We start from the raw sequence: 5802 nt of genomic DNA, 5'->3' as shown, positions 1-5802 counted from the left end.
TAAAATAGCTTATTATAACTGTATATCATTTTTGTTAAAATCCTAGAATAAGGGAATATGATTCTCAATTTCTTTAATAATAATACCTGTGCACTTTCCTGTGTCCTCTATTCCACCAACTCCTGAGATTAAACATCCCAAAATGATCCAGAAGAGATTCTTCCCTGTTAAAACTGAAAAAAAGTACTTACTGTAACTATATATTGAATTCTGTCAGTATTTCTAAAGAAACTGTGAGCTGCATGCATACAGAAATAACCAGGTCTTTATATGATTTGCTTTGGGAAACCAAAAAAAAACAAGGTATGACACATGTATGAGGTGCACAATGGCATCAAATGCAGGGCTTCCAAAACGGTCATATATTCCGGACTTGACCGAAACTTTCATAAAAAGACCGGCTGCTCTCAGCCTCAAACGGTCAAATAGAATTGGTGTGCCACATTTTGTTATTCAAGGCATTTTCATGAAACGGTCATTTCAATTTTTACCAACTATCGATCGATAAAAATGTCCGTTTGGGCATTTTAGTTTATAATTGTGGCAATCTATTTCACAAAGATATTTCGGTCATAATTGGGTTTAATAAAACAGAAGCAGCATATTTCAGATACTTTGAAGTGTCTCAGTTAGTCTAATCCTCTGGGTACATAAATGTACGGCTTGGTCTTTAGCTTGTGTACATCAATAAAAAGTAGAAAAAACACGTTTTCTTTTATTTAAATAACAACAAGCTGTCAAACAATTATCCCTTCAATGAGTTATATTGAAGCCATAAATCATTCACTGATTACAGGTTTGTTACCTTTGATGAGGTGTCCTTAGCTTATCTTTATCAATAGAATTAATGATGCATAACAATGTACATAAAGGTAATCAGGTAAACGAGGTCAAACATGTAAGCGTGTACGGAACAACATCCTATTTAATTACGCTTTATAGATATTATTTTAAATGAGCATTCAGTTTAAAAAAGTATCCTGATATTTAAAAGTTATTCTTCAAATAAGGATAATTGTAAATGAATAAGTATGATATATATTATTTTATTTAACACTGTACATCGTGTTAAATACTGGGGTACTCTCAAGGGGAAAATTTACTAAAATATATAGGAAAAACTGTACCAAGCTGAGTTGTCCAATAAATAAGGGGGCGTTCTCTATTCTTGTTTTCATATTAAAAACTGTTTTTATAATTAAAATCATAAAGAATAATATCCAATCATGACAATCTCCGACTGTTATAAAGACTTTGTCTCAAATATTGAACTTTACAAATCTGCCATCATGGGCAAACGTAAACGTGACGATTCCGATCAAAATTCGAAATCTGCTAGAAGCTTTATTCATAAATGGTTACAACTGTTTTTATGGTTAAGATTTGACAGTATGCTAAATGCCATGTTTTGTGACATTTGTCAAAAACATTAAACTTAAAAATAACTTTGTAAAGCCTGGTTCGACAAATTTTCGAAAGTCAGCCGTTGTAGAGCATGCCTATAGCAATGACCACATTCAAGCTCTTAAATTAGAGACAGCTTCCAAAAGTAATCCAATTGTATCAGTATTTGAGAAAGTTCATGAAAAGACTGACAACGGCGCAATGTGCACCTTGTTCCGTAATGCTTACTTTATTGCTAAAGACAACTTACCAATGGACAAATTTCAGTCAATAAATGATTTAACTAAGTTAAATGGTGCCGTGATCACTTCTAAATTATATCAAGAGAACAATGTTGCCTCCTCCGAATTTATTCAGACAATTTCCGATGTTATAGAGAAAGAGGTGATGTCCGACGTAAAGTTAAGTCCCGCCGTGGGAATTATGATCGACGAGTCAACTGATCTGGCTACGCAAAAACATTTAATTTTGTACTTATCATTGTACAAAGAAAAATGTTATCACTGTTCAGTAGATTTTACACGGTTTAAAACAATATCCTTCATTGGGCCTCCTCAATGTTATCTATAAATACCGCATCAGTTGTAAAAGTCACGTGGTCAGGTAATCAATACACAAAAAGAAAAGTATCACGTGTATTGATGATCAAGTTGTACTGCAATTAAAGCCAACATCAACAGTTTCAAATAAGATGGCCTTAATTTACAAAGTGTTAAGTACTCACAGAGAGAAGATAGATTATATAAACAGAAAAAAAACATGAGAACAGTCAGGTACTGAAGCTGATTGATGCAATGATGGTTACTGTATTACAATACACAGAAAAATGACACAATACCGAGGATAATATTTTATTTATTTTTAGAATGAAGAAAACAAAACAGTTATAAATAAATTTATTGCATATAACACTACTAATTATTTAGACACATATATCAATTTATGCATCCTCTCAGTTACATTTAAGTATCCAGCTGATCATTGACCGTCAAAAATATTTCTTTGAAAAATGTCCGGCTGTCGTCAGGAAATTTTGGAAGCCCTGATCAAATGTTTAAGATTCTTTGAAAATTGCTACATTAGATGTGTTTACCCTTATATTGGGCAAGCATTAAGTTATTACTGACATTACTAATAAAAAAATCCCTCAACAAGAATAAAACCAAAACTTGATCTCTAATTCCTAATGTAATAACTGTATACCAAATATCTAATTAGAGCTTCAGAAGAAAGCAGGGCTTCCAAAACGGTCATATATTCCGGACTTGACCGAAACTTTCATAAAAAGACCGGCTGCTCTCAGCCTCAAAAGGTCAAATAGAATTGGTGTGCCACATTTTGTTATTCAAGGCATTTTCATGAAACGGTCATTTCAATTTTTACCAACTATCGATCGATAAAAATGTCCGTTTGGGGCTTTGGGCATGTCCGTTTGGGCATTTTAGTTTATAATTGTGGCAATCTATTTCACAAAGATATTTCGGTCATAATTGGGTTTAATAAAACAGAAGCAGCATATTTCAGATACTTTGAAGTGTCTCAGTTAGTCTAATCCTCTGGGTACATAAATGTACGGCTTGGTCTTTAGCTTGTGTACATCAATAAAAAGTAGAAAAAACACGTTTTCTTTTATTTAAATAACAACAAGCTGTCAAACAATTATCCCTTCAATAAGTTATATTGAAGCCATAAATCATTCACTGATTACAGGTTTGTTACCTTTGATGAGGTGTCCTTAGCTTATCTTTATCAATAGAATTAATGATGCATAACAATGTACATAAAGGTAATCCGGTAAACGAGGTCAAACATGTAAGCGTGTATGGAACAACATCCTATTTAATTACGCTTTATAGATATTATTTTAAATGAGCATTCAGTTTTAAAAGTATCCTGATATTTAAAAGTTATTCTTCAAATAAGGATATTTATAAATGAATAAGTATGATATATATTATTTTATTTAACACTACATCGTGTTAAATACTGGGGTACTCTCAAGGGGAAAATTTACTAAAATATATAGGAAAAACCAATGGACAAATTTCAGTCAATAAATGATTTAACTAAGTTAAATGGTGCCGTGATCACTTCTAAATTATATCAAGAGAACAATGCCTGCTCCGAATTTATTCAGACAATTTCCGATGTTATAGAGAAAGAGGTGATGTCCGACGTAAAGTTAAGTCCCGCCGTGGGAATTATGATCGACTAAGGTGTAGTCTAGGTATTGACGCTTTAGATCAACTTATGAGGATAAGCTTAGTAGGTGTAGATGTTAAAGACTTTGACCCTGTTCCTGCTATCCGCAAATGGCAATCCGTTCGTAACCGCCATGTTTATCAGAACAATGCATTTAGCAAGCTCATGAATGTAAAATCTTTAATTAGACTAAATGAACTCTAATCTTGTGCTGTGATCTGTGCTTCTTTTCAATGTGCTCATTGTAATATTTATTGCGTGTGTTTGTCAGCATTGTGCTCTTCTGACATTTTATTGTTGTTATATGCTTACATAAAATATCATGTTGTTATTCATTAAATTATTTATCAACTGAGTATGTTTTTATTTATTCCTTATTTTCTAAATCAGGTTGGGAAATTGTACAAAGAAAAATGTTATCACTGTTCAGTAGATTTTACACGGTTTAAAACAATATCCTTCATCGGGCCTCCTCAATGTTATCTATAAATACCGCATCAGTTGTAAAAGTCACGTGGTCAGGTAGTCAATACACAAAAAGAAAAGTATCACGTGTATTGATGATCAAGTTGTAACTTGTACTGCAATTAAAGCCAACATCAACAGTTTCAAATAAGATACCCTTAATTTACAAAGTGTTAAGTACTCACAGAGAGAAGATAGATTATATAAACAGAAACAAAAACATGAGAACAGTCAGGTACTGAAGCTGATTGATGCAATGATGGTTACTGTATTACGATACACAGAAAAATGACACAATACCGAGGATAATATTTTATTTATTTTTAGAATGAAGAAAACAAAACAGTTATAAATAATTTTATTGCATATAACACTACTAATTATTTAGACACATATATCAATTTATGCATCCTCTCAGTTACATTTAAGTATCCAGCTGATCATTGACCGTCAAAAATATTTCTTTGAAAAATGTCCGGCTGTCGTCAGGAAATTTTGGAAGCCCTGGAAGAAAGTGCAGAAAACTGAAATAATCAATCAATTTTCTTTTTCCAAGGGCCACAACTTAGGACGAAATCACTCAACATGAACAAAATTTACACTCCAGCAGAAACTTCTTATGATATGACTGTATACAAAATATCTTATTGATTGAAGCATTACAGAACAATATGTATCCATAGGACACCTTTCCCCACTTGCACGATTATTTTCCATGTTCAGTGAACTATATGAAATCAGGGTCAAAACCATAATTTTGCAAAGAATTAAAAAAATTTCAAGTGGATGTGACCACAAATTCATGGTTAACAACCTTAATCAAAAACCTTAACCTGTGAATGCACTTGTTTTACACTATCATATTTGCATATTCAGCGAACCATGAAACTGATATCAAAACAGTTATTTGGGACACAATTAAAAATGTTCACATCATTATGAAAATGTGTACTATTAGTTTCAAGTTGATATGACTATAACTTCATGGTTAACTTCTTGGACCCAAAAAAATAACCTATTATGGGATTGACAGACTCACAGACCAGAAAACATAATGTCCTTTTCTATCTTAGGCTGGGCATAAAAAAATATGGAAAAAAAAGATTTCTAAGGCCACAAATTTGGCAAGAATCATTCATCTGAAAGAAAGTCAAAACTTGATCTGTTACTACTTACAACATAACTATTTACCATATAGACCAAATATCAAAACAAATACATAGAATTAGAAGCATTAAATAGATTAAGGAAAAATATGTGCATGGGACACAAATATGTAGACACAATAAACAGACATAACTCAAGAATGGTGAACTTCCTGAAGCAATCGAAATTCAAACTCGATTTGTGTTTGGTTGTAATGAGCATTGTGTATAAGTTTCATAACATTTGGTTAATGCAAACTTAAAGTGTGGAAACAACAAATTCAGCAATTTTTCCCATTTATAAAGGGAAAAAACTTGAGAATTGTGACAGTGACACCACCCAATTTTTAACTTGATCTGTTTTTGGTGGTAATAAGCATTTTGTATAAGTTCAAAACATTTGGTTGATGCAAACGAAAACCCATTTGCTTAAAATGACTAATGTTCCAAAGTCTGGAATAATGAAAAAAAAAATCCTTGAACAATTCCATAATAACAGGGCACAACTTCAACATATGTGCAATCTTCCTGTGAAGTTTCAGGGATCTGGGTTGAAAACTGTAGGAGTTGATTACACAACAAATTT

This window comes from Mytilus californianus, unplaced genomic scaffold, assembly GCF_021869535.1.
Source record: "Mytilus californianus isolate M0D057914Y unplaced genomic scaffold, xbMytCali1.0.p SCAF_5, whole genome shotgun sequence".
Classification (NCBI taxonomy): Eukaryota; Metazoa; Mollusca; class Bivalvia; order Mytilida; family Mytilidae; genus Mytilus; species Mytilus californianus.
This window is presented reverse-complemented; position numbering follows the sequence as displayed.